Below are 16158 nucleotides of genomic sequence, written 5' to 3' on the forward strand. Positions count from 1 at the left end.
TCGCCCTTTCAGCCGTGGGGCGTTATAAAGTGACGGTCAATCCCACTATTCGTTGGTAAAGGAGCAGCCCAAGAGTTGGCGGTGGGTGGTGATGACTAGTTACCTTCCCTCTAGCCTTACATTGTTAAATTAGGGAGGCTAGCGCAGATAGCTCTCGTGTAGCTTTGCGCGAAATTAAAAAAACAACAAAAAACAAAAGCAATTGAAGCTAGAAATAATCAAAACATTTTTATAATTTGTTGAAATATTTATTTTATAACGAACTGTTTTCTTGATAACATCCAGTAAGGAGTAAAATTTATAAATGAAAAACTTCATAAAATAAAAGTACTTTATGCATACATTTTTATTTCAATTTTTGTTCGACAAGGGACTCTCAAGAGTAATTATTAAAAGTATTAATTCATTAAAATGACACTATGTAGTTTAAATTATCTTCTTTTCAATGTTTTACAGCAAAGATGAAATAAAGTTTAAACAGACCGTAACTAAAATAATATAACTTAAAATAAAATTTAAATACTGTATCCAAAATGTTTGAAAACGAAAGCTCAGTTAGAATTAAGGTTAATATATTTCGTACCAGTTGGACCTTAGGGGCGTATGTTTGTTTGTTTGAGATATTAATCCAAAGTTGCTAATATTTAATGAATGTACTGAAGGGAAGACAGGTAGCCAATAGCAACTGTATCCAACGCTTACAATGCGTGATATTTGACTCAGGGTCCAAATGTGCAAAGAGTGATTTTTGCAAAAACGAGACGCGCACCATGGATCTTCAAATTCGCAATTCGGTGCGATACCCATTACGATTCATCCGTCTCACTAGACGTAGTATAATACTTTTGTATGTTATAGCATGTTTTAATAAATGGCATTGGATCACCCAGCATCATGGCGAGTACATTTTCGTACCTTTTATCATCAATATTCCTCACCTCTTAGTTAATCTACGTGTCCTAAAGTTCTAATCGACACGTTAATCCGAGATTCCTCTAGAAGCTACTAGTACGTTGCAATTTTGGAAGATTCTCCGGACCCAAGTTATTGTGTCGATCAAGACACACAGTAATGAAATTACATCTTGTACCGGTAGATGGAGCAACTTAATACACAGTCCTTGGATTATCTGGCGCCATTCGCAACAGATTCCAGTTAAAGTATAGTCAGTATTATACACCAAAACAGGGCTGGAGCAGTTGGTCTAGAGAATCATATCTGTAACAAATAAATGACACCAATTTTTCCACTCATCTAGACGGCTTAGTGTCTTGTTTTGAAAGTATACATTATCGATAGCAAATGCAAGATAGGTATTCTTGTTTTTATATATGGGCAAAGCACTTATAGCTCATCATAATTCTTTGGACTTAAGAACAAAGAAATACTCCTTTAATGCACACAAGACTGTTCTTGTCACATTATAAACAGGTTTACTTGGTATAAAAATTATTTTAATCATGAAAAACAACAAATCCTTCCATTAACATCTCAATCTTTGGTGTGTGTTTTTTTTTAAACCTGTTCATTCATTTTAGAACAAAGCCACACAGAACAATAATAAGATATGCCCCCCACAGGGAACTGAAATCCAGATTTTAGAAACATGTAAAATTGCCGCTTTCCTACAGAGGGACATTATTTGCAAAAAAAAATAGACATAAATACCCCATAAGAAGAACTACAGGGACATATATTTTTGTTTTGAAATCTATTTCATGTTCGTTTTTTAAATGTGTATTAAGTGATGCTTAGAACGCTCAAGTTATTAAAAGTTTATTCTTCCTAGCTTTCTAATGTAAGTACTCTGTGTTGTTAAAATTATTATAATTTGTTTTCTTTATACAGACCTTTACATGAAGATCTAAAGTGACATATCCAGGGAGATATGAGCTCAACACGATCAATAACCGTTCACAAAATCCGTGATATCCCACTGCACATGACAAACCTAACTGATCACTATGATATAGTGCAAGAGATTGATCGGGAGATTATGGGAAAGTAATGTTGGCTATCCATAAAGAAAGGAAAGAAGAAGTCGCTTTAAAAGCAGTTCCTAAAGCAACCACGGCACTCAAAGATTTCCAGATAGAATTTCATTACAGCTACTTTCTGTCTCCCACATGAACATACTTGACACCTACGACGTAAGTTTTGAAACCCAAGATCACTACATCTTTGCCCAAGAAGTGGCACCCTCTGGTGATTTATGGCAAGTAATTGAACAGCGGAATGGATTGGAAGAGAAAGACGTTAAACTTGTGGTGAGACAAGTGACATCAGCGCTTGAATTCATGCATAGCAAAGATTTGGTTCACCGAGATGTCCGAGCGGAAAACGTTTTGATTTTCCACGCCGATTTTTCGAAGATAAAGCTGAGTGATTTTGGCCTCACACGGCGGACGGGCACGCTGGTGAAGAAACGTACCCGTTCTCTGCCAACCTGTCCGCCAGAGATCTGGGAAACTGTTCATCTGGAGGGTTACAATGTTGAGATCGGTTCTGACGTGTGGCAGATGGGAATGCTGATCTTTGGAGCACTCTTTGCTAAATTCCCGTGGGAAAAAGCTGACATCACCGATCCAAACTTTACGGAATTTGTACAGTGGCAAAAAAGGAAAACCACGCGCACACCAAAAGACTTTAAAAGAATGACACCACGACTATTGCGACTTTTTCGTCGTCTGATGGATCCCAAACCATCGAAGCGTTATAATATTAAAGAAGTATACAAATATCTGGAAGACAAATGGTTATTTTGCAGAAGTCCAAGGGCTAGTACTGTCAGTAAAACACCCGAGCCTTCGGAACTAAGCGATCCCAAGGAGGAAACACTGGGGGAACTTCTATCAACTTTCGGATTAGAGACTCGGGTAGATAAAACGATAAAGAGAAACGGATAAATGACTGGATATTATCAAGTGTAAGTGACAACGTCACTTAAAAACAAACTGCATTTCGACCACATATAAGATTGGCAAGTACCACAACGTTCCTTATGTATATTATTGTAATAACGACAAAAGCATTAAAGAAACAAAGCAGCCATGTTTATCCCAATCAGAATTACTTGGCATTGTAAGGCTTGTGGTGAGTATTGGGTTGTGAATGGCCTGAGGCAAGGAAGTATTATTGTATGACATCTCTCAACTGGATCCTTGTTGTTGTTTAACATTCACAAATATTGTTATGGTTTAAAATTAGTCAATTAGCAGTAAATTCTATTACTCCAAATAATTACTGTTAAACCGGCGTTCCTACTTACGTCAGAAAAGGAAGTAACAATATGATTTTATTTGTAGGAAACATAATTAGGTCTTTGGAAATGTTGGAAGAAATCTGATTGGTAAAATCCTACAGGAAAGAGCGAGAGGTAGGTAGTGACGTAATTGGCTTCATGACATTTACAGATGATTACAGGAGGGTAGTTTGACTTAGACACAGTAAGAAACAGAGAACAATGGAGAACCACACTTGTTGACCCTCAGAACATAAGTAACATTCTACACCAGGGTTCTTAAAATTAATTTTATTGGGAAGAAAATTAAATTATTGTCATAATGAAGTAAATACAGTCAATCAACTCTCACACAGTGAACACATGACAAGTTCTGTGTTCCATTGTTTTAGAATTATTTTCTTCTTTTTTTTTATTTCCTGCCAGATGACGCTGTGAAGTGAAACTTCTCTATTGAAGTACTCTTCTAGGGTGGCCAGCCATTTTAACTTGACACATCAAAAATAAAAAAACAACAAAAGATAACATAATGACGTTATGGGCAATGGAAAAAAAAATAACAGAACAAGATACAAAAACAACAATGTAGTAAACAAAAACAAAGTTAGGTGGTGCTAGTGTTCTTTTATATTGAGCCGAAATTAGCTAATGTGAAATAAATGTTTTTATACGTGATGACGAGAAAACCCACTCGTAGATAAAATTATATATGTAAAAAACACTTGTAGATAAAATTTTATGTGTAAAAATCCCCACTTGTAGATAAAATTGTATAAGTAAGAGAAACAACTCTTGTAGATAAAATTATACATGACATTTTATGTTCACAACACTTTGGACTGCGACACCATTCCTTTGGTGATTTTGTACTTTAATGAAATAGAATGTTTGATATCACGAGGTTTATCAAATATAGAGCATTACAAATAAACATGCAACAAATCTAATGTAGAAAAGACATGAATTACAGGCAAATCGATATTTTTAATAGAATAATATTGGTATATATATCATTATAGAGAGATAGAATAATCCAAGTAAGAATCAAAAGATAAGTTTGAATTATATTTTGGCCCATTTGAAAAAATATCCATGATATTGACAGGTTAATGGGTATTTATATTGTGGCAGAGAAAACAATGTTATGTCACAAAAGTTAAAAAATTATAACATTGAATGTGATAAAAAAAGAAATAATCGAACAAGAAATTTAAATATTAAGTGTCGTCATTGTTTTTAATATTCGGTCAAACATTTTTTCTGTTCATCTTCAACACCAGTTTGACTTTTGCAGTAAACTGAAAATTTTATCTGTCAATTTTCAACACCTATTTTGTCTGTAATGTTGTAGATAAATAAACAAAACCAGGTGGCGACACCGTTTTGGCATTTAACTTGATATTTTTCTCTACCCATTTCAGCACCAGTTCTGTCCACAATTGTTAAACAGAATAGAATGTTAGGTGGCGCTACTATTTTGGTATCGAATTGAAAGTTTTATCTGTCCTTTTCCAACGTTATCTTTATCTTTCGTCAGTAATTTTGTAACAGAAAAAAAGATGGCGCCATCGTTTTTAGTGATGACTTGAACATTTTCTCGATGAAACTTTGTAGAATGGACAGCAGCTGCCTGTTGTGGAGACACAAACGTAGAGGACAACGTTTCGAAAATCTTCCGCATTTCGTCTTCAAGTCAGTGTGTTTGTAGGTGCTGACGGTTTTTTATATTGTCCTGGTGGATTGTGGAGAGCGTATTGTGATTGGTTGGATTATCACTGTTTCTGACTGGAGGAGAGATTTCCTGCAAATTCACCAATGGCAGCCACAGGTTACTCACCTGTAATCCAGAATCTCTGTTCAGTGAACGTTTAATGGTGTTAATATAAAATTATTCTTTGATTTTTCTTGTCTTTCAAAATTCGTTTGTCTCAATGATTCTAGTTTTCCCCCAGTTTATTCTTGGTCCAGTTGACGTGGTGTGCTCTGCAATGACTGAATTTTATGTTTTCATAAGTCTTGTATTATCTTTCTGTTCTTTATTCCTGTCACGGGTTTTCTTCCCGTTTCTTCAATGTATGTATTGTTGCAGGAACACGGAATTTTCTCTGTCCATTTCCGGTGCTAGTACTGTTTGTTTGTCCACATTGTGGTAAACATAAACAGTAAACTCTAGTTTTAATAAAACACCAAATTTACAGAGCTTCTCGATAGTGCTTTTATGGCCGAGCTGATAATTCTCTTTTGTGTATTTGTACTTCATGGACGTAGTACATACGAATTAACGTTCATACAGAATTTTGTTCTTTAAATTGTAAAAAGCCAAAATGTATTATTTGCAATAAAACATTAAAGCTCTATACAACTGTCAAATTATACGTAACAGATAATCGCAACGAGAATACAATCATGTCTTGGAATAATACTTTTAGTATTTCTTATAAATGCTTCCCGGGTGAACTGATGTACAGTGCATTGTTGTCCCAAGTTGAAACAATAAATAATGTGTACAATAACTGTTTATAATGAGAACAAAAATTAGTTACTATAAAGAAAGTATGATATCCTGTATTTAGTACGACACGTACAATTTATTCAAGCCATACGTTTGTGAGAACATTTATTTAAAAAATATATTCATGTTCTGTCACAGTTAGAGAATATGAAATATTATATAAATATACATGAACACAACCTTGTGGTGGTATGTATATAAATACACATGAACACAACCTTGTGGTGGTATGTATATAAATATACATGAACACAACCTTGTGGTGGTATGTATATAAATATACATGAACACAACCTTGTGGTGGTATGTATATAAATATACATGAACACAACCTTGTGGTGGTATGTATATAAATATACATGAACACAACCTTGTGGTGGTATGTATATAAATATACATGAACACAACCTTGTGGTGGTATGTATATAAATATACATGAACACAACCTTGTGGTGGTATGTATATAAATATACATGAACACATCCTTGTGGTGGTATGTATATAAATATACATCAACACAACCTTGTGGTGGTATGTATTTTGTTTATTCTTTACCATTAAAACGAACTAAAGTTTTGTTTGAAGTTAAGCACAATGCTACATGATGAGTTACCTTTGTTTTGCCCATAGCGGGTTGTGAAACTCGATTTCTACTGTTATTAGTTCGCAGACATACCGCTTGCCACTGGGGGTCAATTTAAAGATATAGATAAATAGACATTAAGCCTGAGATGGCCTTGGTTGTTAGGGGATTCGACTAGGGATCCTGTGACTAAATATATTCGCCCTTTCATGCGTGGAAACGTTATAATGTTACATTCAATCTTTTTTTCTTTGGTAAAAGTGGCCCAAGAATCGTTTATCACTTCTAATTTAGGAACGAATAGCGCAGATAGCCATCGAGTATCTTTACACAAATTTCAAACCAAGCTTATAAGAAAAACACTTTCAAGTATACTTCAGTCTTTGTAATTGCGACATAGAATAATAAAATGTGTTATATGTTATTAGAACGAAGTCGATATCATTAATAGAACTTCCGCTACGTTTCATCACTAACTGAATACTGACTTCGTTCTTCAGGTAATACAATGTTATAAACAAGAATCCAGATCCAAAATAAAGGACAAAATACCTTATAAATAAAAGTACTAATTTCGACCAATATCGTACAAACTTGCAAGTAAACATAATCACAAATACTGATAATTATTCTAGGGACAACTGAGATCTTAAGTTTCTTATTTAAACAGTTAAATCCTTCATCAGCAAAGGTAGAACCTCTTGAATTCTTCTTATCAAAGAGGTCGTATATGACATTCTAAAAACAGCAATATGATAAAACATGTAATCTTACTGTAATGGACGTAGCGTGTATGTCACTAACAATGTATGTAACCAAAACTCCTGCACCATCTCCTAAATAGCCCTGCAAACAAAAATTCAAGTAAAAATCAAAAAGTAAGTTTGAGTTATATTTTATCGTATTTGAAAACAATGTGAATGATATTAAAAGTTACTTAGGTTGTTGAAGAACAAAACTGTCACGTCTCTAAAGTTAAGAAATAATAACATTGAATATAAGAGAAAAACATGTACAAGAGATTTTAAAAAATTAAGTGTAAGTCAGTATCTATTTATTTAACCAAAACTCCTCTGTCATGTACTGAGTGGCATCCTTAAAACATATTCACACTTTGGGTATTCAAGATACAAATAATCAGCTACGTATATGTGACAACCATTTCTTTGTAATAGAACACGCTTTAAAAAAAAAAAAGTTCTCTACTCGCAACCAGAACATCGCTTTCACTAGCACTGTACACGAGAGTTTCACTAGCACTGTACACGAGAGTTTCACTAGCACTGTACACGAGAGTTTCACTAGCACTGCACACGAGAGTTTTATTATATCTTTATTGATGTAATTTTTTAATGTGGTACTAAGAAAGTTCTAGAAAACATTTTTTTTCAATAAACGGATCCACTTTTAAAATATAAAAAAGCACAGTTTATGTCAGCAAAATGTTTTAAGAATTTTAACTTTGTACATTGCAATACTCTGATACAGTGATTTGTGTATTACTAAAGAATACAATCAGAATGCTCTTCCTGTGCAGTACTTTTCAGAAAAAAATGCTTTTAGAAAATGTCCATTTTATTTTGTTTTTCAATCAAATATGAATACCATATAGGATGTCATATCTCCTTGTATACATATAATATTTTTTTCCAACGCTTATAAATGGAATAATAATACCAGATTGTCTAAAACGTGGGTACAACCTGCCATCAGCCATCCCAATGAAACTCAATGGTCCTTCATCTATCGGTCGAATTACGAAAACCGATATATACTGTCCAATTGTCCAACCTGTACTTTTTTACAACAAACCAATTATACTGTACCAGTTACATTATGCTATACTGTACCAACTAAATCAAGCCATACTGTTCTAACTTAAACAAGTTATACTGTTTCAAATTAATAAACCTACATTGTACCAATTAAACGAAACTGTAGTGACTGTACCAACTTAAACAAGCTATACCATACTAAATTAACAAAGCTATACTGTACCAACTAAAACAAGCTATACCGTACTAAACAAACAAAGCTACACTGTACCAACTAAAACAAGCTATACTGTATTAACTAAAACAAGCTATATTGTACCAACTAAAACAAGCTATACTGTATTAACTAAAACAAGCTATATTGTACTAAATGAACAAAGCTATACTGTACCAACTAAAACAAGCTATACTGTATTAACTAAAACAAGCTATACTGTATTAACTAATACAAGCTATAGTGTATTAACTAAAACAAGCTATATTGTACTAAACGAACAAAGCTACACTGTACCAACTAAAACAAGCTATACTGTATTAACTAAAACAAGCTATACTGTATTAACTAAAACAAGCTATACTGTATTAACTAAAACAAGCTATATTGTACTAAATGAACAAAGCTACATTGTACCAACTAAAATAAGTTATATTGTACCAAATAAACAAAGCTATATTGTACCAACTAAACTAAAGTATACTGTACTAAATGAACGAAGCTATACTGTGCCAACTAAAACAAGCTACACTGTACTAACTGAAAGAAGCTATACTGTACTAAATGAACAAAGCTATAGTGTACCAACCAGAACAAACTATACTATACCAACTAAAACAAGTTATAGTGTATTAAATAAACAAAGCTAAACTGTACTAACTACAACAAGCTACGTTCTAAGTATTAGCCGTTTTATAAGAATAAATTAATTAACGAAAAACAAACATAAATTAATGAAAGGAGTCTGGAGTGGTTTCTCTATTAATACTCTGAAGTCAATAATTTCAAGTGAGTTTAAGAGATAACTTGATAACTGTATAAATAATAAGGGTTTGTTTTGAGAATTATTTTTAAATGTATTTATTTAATAGTTATAGTTCTGTTTAGAGGATGAGACAGCAAGATGGACAAGTAGGTCTGATGTTGTCCCTAAACATTGTGTTACGTTACATAAAAACAAGACTGTTAAATCAACCTAACCATCCCACTAATGTTTCATGTATTGTATTGTTATCTACATACTATATATAAAACGAATTTTTAAATGTAAATCGAACCTTTATCATCCTGGCGTATAAAATAGCAGATAACAGGCATAAAACTTGAAGCAAAATACTTTTTTTTTATGCTAACGTTAATCAAAATAATGTTTTTCGCGATTTCGAATCCCCATAATGTCACACGTATTCGCCCTATCAGTGGTGGGAGCGTTATATGTGACGGTCCATCCCACTATTTCTGAAAAAAGAAGAACCCAAGAGCCGGCGGTGGGAAGTGATGACTAGCTACTTTAAACTGCTAAATTATGGATGGCTACCGCAGATATCCTTGGTATAGTTTTGCACGAAATACTTAACAAACAAACAAATTTATTGTACATGAAGACTCCAATAATTCGGCAAAGTTTGAATTTACAAGGTTTATGTTGTCGTTATTATTTTTCTGTCATAAAAATAGTTTCTCACTCTGGTTTATTTTGAATTTCTCGCAAAGATATACGAGAATTATCTGCGCTAGCCGTCCCTAATTTGGCAGTGTAAGACTAGAGGAAAGACAGCTATTCATCACTACCCACCGCCAACTCTTGGGTTACTCTTTTACCAATGAATACTGGGATTGCCGTCACATTGTAACGCCCCCACGGCTGAAAGGGCAAGCGTATTTGGTGTGACGAAGATTCGAACCCGCAACCTTCAGATTACGAGTCACGAGCCTTAACAACCTGGCCATGCCAGGGCCTCCTAACTCTGGCAATGTTTTACAATTTTAAATCCTCCGTTATCAACAACTTCAGATAAAAGAAAGTTACGTAAATCGATTAGAACTAAGAATTAACCAGGTAATAATGCAGTCAATTTCATACACCGATAGAACCATTAACTAGAACATAATCTGCCCCATGAAAACAACCCTTGGTCAGAATGCGTTTATTCCTAGGCTGGATGTTGTCGCTATTTTCAGTAGCTCATTATCAATTTATTATTAATAAATTACGAATCAATTTCACGTTTTGTTTTAACCATTGAAAGATAATATTCTTTGTAATAAAGAAGCTACTTAACCTGTATTAATATAAAATATACTAAAATAAGAAATTACGATATAAATCTGTTGGTCTCAAACTTTTCATATTCGCGTACCACTTTAATGTTTTTCTTAATTATAAAGACATAGGTCAGTGGAGGGTGATATCGTCCCCTGTGACGTAAATAGTTTGTTAACCAATGCGAATTCAACATACGGGTTGAATAGCGCGAGAAATTTTCAGCGCGAAAGTTTTGCCAACCAACGATTATGGTGGGGCATGTATCATTATTGCAGTTTAAAGACGATGCTAATAATAAAATACTATTTAAAAAAAAGAAGGCCTGGCATGGCCAAGCGTGTTAAGACGTGCGACCCCTAATCCAAGAGTCGCGGGTTCGAATCCCGGTTGCACCAAAACATGCTCGCCCTTTCAGTCGTGGGAGCGTTATAATGTGACGGTGAATCTCACTATTCGTTGGTAAAAGAGTAGCCCAAGAGGTGGCGGTGGGTGGTGATGACTAACTACCTTCCCTCTAGTCTTACACTGCTAAATTAGGGACGGCTAGCACAGATAGCCCTCGAGTAGCTTTGTTCGAAATTCCAATAAAACAAAACTAACGATTGTATTTGTCGACGGCGATTGATAATACGTCAAAAAGAGTATTATGGTTTATAATTTCTTACCTATTGATAATACATAAGAAATATCTTGATAAGCAATGTTCATAAGGATCACAGTAAAGGAAAAAAATTATATCCCACTAAACTTGAGAAGTGGAACAACAAACTTCAGCCATAATCCATTTAAGAAAATGCACAAAAGATTGTTGGAGGCCGCCATGACATATGACATTGAAAGGTGACAGGACCGGGCATGAAAATATTACTCACCCAAAAATTCAATGTTCGGTTAATCGTCACCTTGCAGATCGAAGGAAAATCCTGAAAATTGTCAGTTTACGATTTAATTGTTCGAGATAAATAAATGAAACATCACAGGTGAACATGAAATTTAAGTGACAACACCAATTTTGGGGAGCGATTAGTTTCACATATAGCGTATTTGTAGCAGCAGTCATGTGTGGATTTTTACTAATATGGGAGGGAAAGGCAGTTCAATGCTCTATATGATTCAATATGAAACACTTATTCCGAAATTTATAGATGTTATCTCAATTAGCTATCGGAAAGAAGAGGCGACAGAACGATGAAGGGTAAATGGCATGAGCCATTGTAGTCGTTAGAATTCTTCCTCAGCAGGCAACATGTCCAGTAGAGATGAGGAGGACTTGAGTGTATCTCATGACTCTTCTATCGTAAGTGTCCAAATGATTAATCTGGGTGGCATGTGACGCCAAAATGCCTTCATCATTTCACCACACTCACCACCGTCGTTTTATCATCCATACATTCCTTTTCCACCAATCCGCAGACTCCAACAACAAGTCAAACCCAGCTGGAGTTCGCTGAGCCCGATGCTGCCCCAATCTTTTGGGAGCTCAAAACATCCCAAATAGCTTCGGCATCCAGGAAAAATCAAAACAAAAAAGAGGCCATACCGAAAGCTTTGTCTGGCAAGGCTGCGCTGAAGTGGCATGAAAAGAAACGAAAAGGGACGTAAATAGTTTATTAACCAATGCGAATTCAACATACGGGTTGAATAGCGCGAGAAATTTTCAGCGCGAAAGTTTTGCCAACCAACGATTATGGTGGGGCATGTATCATTATTGCAGTTTAAAGACGATGCTAATAATAAAATACTATTTAAAAACAGAAGGCCCGGCATGGCCAAGCGTGTTAAGACGTGCGACTCCTAATCCAAGAGTCGCGGGTTCGAATCCCGGATGCACCAAAACATGCTCGCCCTTTCAGTCGTGGGGGCGTTATAATGTGACGGTGAATCTCACTATTCGTTGGTAAAAGAGTAGCCCAAGAGTTGGCGATGGGTGGTGATGACTAGCTACCTTCCCTCTAGTCTTACACTGCTAAATTAGGTACGGCTAGCGCAGATAGCCCTCGAATAGCTTTGCACAAAATTCAAAACAAACACACAAAGACCAGGATAGGCCTAGTTTAAGGTGGCATGTTAAGCAGTAATATAGTCCGTTACGGATTTAATTTGATGAATATTTTCAAATAAACACAAATTAAAAACTAAATATATATTTTTGTTTTGCATTAAACTATGTAAATATTGCTCATACAGACTATCTTACCTCTAAACAAGGCCCTCTATCTCGCTTAATAAGCACAGTCCATTTCTTCCTTAAGTCCTTATTTGACGGGAATTGACATTATAATAATTTTTTTTGTGTGGTTTGATTAATATTTTTATAACACCTATTGCAACATTACTTCTTTAATTACAGGATTTATTAAAGAAAAATTCTATACGCAGACAACGAAATCTATAATTCCATTCATCTTAGGCCTAACATTAATTAAGCCTTTATTATATTCGATAAAGAGACAGGTTAACACTATAACTTGTATAAGGTTTTTTTTTGCATTAATTTAGTTAGAGTTAAAATTTACCGTATCTAATAAAACCAATAAATAATTTTATTTAACAACCTAACGTTACACGGTTTTAAATACTTCGATAAGCTTTATGTATGCTATTGTACTAAATGTCTACTAAAGCACATCTACATCCGTTATTTGTTTAGTCACTATAAAATGCACACGCATGCGTATTTGGACACAAAGAAGGATTTTTTAAGACAGACAAAAAAAGAGTATTATTATAACATGTCGCGTCAGTATGGAACCAAGAATTTCAGTGTTAGAAGCCCTAAATTTTATCATTCAGCCACCAATTGGGATATAGAGAGGGTATCTTTAAAACGAAATATATATAAAAAATACATGTAAATGACTAATAAACGATAACTTCGAGAAACGACAAACTTTTTAATCCGTTAATTTCATTTATCACAGCCTTTGAAGGAGGATTTGATCTACAATATAAGACATGTACTTTAAAAGCTTGTGTTCTAATGTACTATCAAATTATTTTGAACACACACTTAAATTTTTGGATAATATATTTATTTTAAAAGATTCATTTTGATGTCGTTTTAACAATAATGTACTTATTTCTCTCGACAATGTATATCGGAAAAAAAAAGTACCAAATGTCTTCACGTTAAAAGTGTTGTGATGTTTACCACTTTGTTCCCTTTCAAAGCTTTTTGTTTCTATATCTGCAATTACTTTGCATGGTTTTCCAATACTTCTAAGGAACTGAACACATGTTGAAGTTTTGTTTGTTTGTAGTTAAGCACAAAGTTATATAAAAGATATATTATATCTTTTCTCTGCCCATCTCGGGAATCTAAACACAGTTTCTATTGTTATAAGTCTGCAAACATATCGCTGTGCCACTGGCGAGCTATGCTGAAAGAGTATATTAATTAAGAGTATATTAGTACATTAATATTTCAGAATGTGCAATCCCGGTCGCGCCAAACGTGCTCGCCCTTTCAGCCGTGGGGGCATTATAATGTGACGGTCAATCTCACTATTCGTGGGTAAAAGAGTAGCCCAAGAGTTGGCGGTGGATGGTGATGACTAGCTGTTTTCCCTCTAGTCTTACACTGCTAAATTAGGGACGGCTAGTGCAGATAGCCCTCGAGTAGTTTTGCGCGAAATTCAAAACAAACAAACAGAATGTACATAATGAAATATTATCGCCGAATAGAATAAATTATCTGTTATGCATCAAATTATGGTGTTTAGGTTGAAGAGCTCCGGCGGTTCATCGGTAAGTCTGCTAGCGGTACAAAATCTCCAAAGTGAGCTAAACATGAACAGCCCATTGTGAAGACCTACGTTTAACAGCAGCAGACTTTGTTTGATAATGTCAATGTTAGGAAACACCAAACTGGCGTTTCATATTATATCGATTGGATATCTCTGCTACAAAAGGGACAAATTCTGAACGATGTTTAATATAATGTAAAACTTGTAAACTAAAGAAACCTGTATCACAGTTCCACAGTATCTCAACAGATGGCACTACGTTCTCATGTTGTAAATTACAAATAATAATTAGTGATGGAACGAATACAACAATTTATTTGAAACGTAATATTATAAGCGTTTCTGATACTAATAAAACCAAACTTCCTGTCTACAACTTTTATTGTAGCTTCACCCTTTTTTTTTATTTCTTTTTCTCTTAAATTATACATTTGTCAGCTGATATGTTTACTTGAGCCACCTGACATGTTTTCTGGTTAAATTAAGCACTAAATGGACGCTGAAAGAAAGTATGAAACTTTAAATTTCATTTGTGCCCATTTTGAATGTGGAACTCATAATAGTTGTTAGTACATCCTCTTCAAGATCCAATTTGATTTGTAACATTGGTATCCAACATACCAACTAAAAGCCACACTTGTACATCTTTTTAAATCTCACATTTAGCGGAGTATTCCATTCTAAATTTAAGATTGAAACTCTTAATGTACGCCATCTTATTAAGCTTAGATACGAAATATTAAATGAATATTTATATACTAATATTGTTTCCAAGACTAAACTTGTTGTATTATTGTTTTAGATTGTATGCTTCAACAATCGTCACTTTACAAAGTGTCACTAGATGGGGATAAAACAGCTGAGGTGTTAATGTAGTAAATAACACTGTACAACAATTGTCGCTTCCTGAAAAATTTTTGCTGATTGTTACAGGTACCTGGTGGGTATGCACAAATATAGTTTTGGTTTTGCTTCATCACGTAAAAACTCTGAGAAATAGGCAGTTAACTGTTCACCGGCAATAACGTATTGAATTGCGTTTATGTTCTAATACGCTATTAAGTTCAACATAATTAAAAGTCTTTTGTTCCTGATTTTCGTTTGTATTCAATGCCCGGTGCATCAGGTTGCAGTGTCCAACAGTCGTCAACAAGCATTGACGGATTACAGTTGCCCTGATATCGTTTTTCCATTGTAGCAATATCCTGGTAAAACTGAAGATTCCGATGAAACTATACATGATGGGCAAATTTGGATGTAATTTTCGTGATGAGCAGCCAAAAATCTATAAGGAACCCCAACAGTGTTCAAGAAGCAAAAACTTTGCTGTGCAGTGTTATTTTAGTTATTCGTTGTTTCTTAAATTTGTATGCATCCTTATAGCCATCTTTATGACATCGTACTAGGAACCAGTAATTCAGGTAATTATGTTACATAACATTTACTCTAATAGTATCGGAAGTTATGTTATTTAACAACAATTTTCCTTGTTCCCACTCACTTGTTCCCAAACGTTATCCACTACAACAGTAATAATGCTCTTTGTAATATTACTACCAACAAAGAACAGAACAGCAAGTGACTCAGTAGTAACTTTTATAGGGCTTCGGATGGGAAGATTAAACACTTTCAGCTGTAATACTGTTACAAAAGTATCAATCAATCTCGCTAATCGGTTGAGAGTGCAGGTGGGAGGTACTACTGGTTGTTTGCTTTCCACTTTGTCAGCACATTAAAATTAGAAACGGTCACGGCTGAACTTAAAGATTTGTGATATGGCTGCACTGCATTTTTGTTGTTGTTTACTTCGTATGTCAATTAATTAGATGATGTTTAGTTTGAAAATATGAAATAGCAATAGAGGAAAACATTGTATTTGTAGATTTAACAACAGATGTCTGTTTCTTTCTTTACTAATTTAAATTTAAAATAGAAGTGATTTAATTACACATCACAGTTTATCCCTTTGTAAACAGTTGAAAAACTTGTAATTTAACTTAAGGTTGCATTTAGTTTTGTTTCTTTACCGTCAACTACTAA

General features: G+C 34.3%; 1 pseudogene; it reads left to right on the top strand.

Moving 5' to 3' along the window:
- The window catches only part of LOC143239646 (serine/threonine-protein kinase meng-po pseudogene), a 30743-nt pseudogene extending 26435 nt beyond the window's left edge, over window positions 1–4308 (top strand).
- The last annotated feature ends 11850 nt before the right edge of the window (window positions 4309–16158 follow it).

Source organism: Tachypleus tridentatus, chromosome 13, assembly GCF_004210375.1.
Source record: "Tachypleus tridentatus isolate NWPU-2018 chromosome 13, ASM421037v1, whole genome shotgun sequence".
Taxonomy (NCBI): Eukaryota; Metazoa; Arthropoda; class Merostomata; order Xiphosura; family Limulidae; genus Tachypleus; species Tachypleus tridentatus.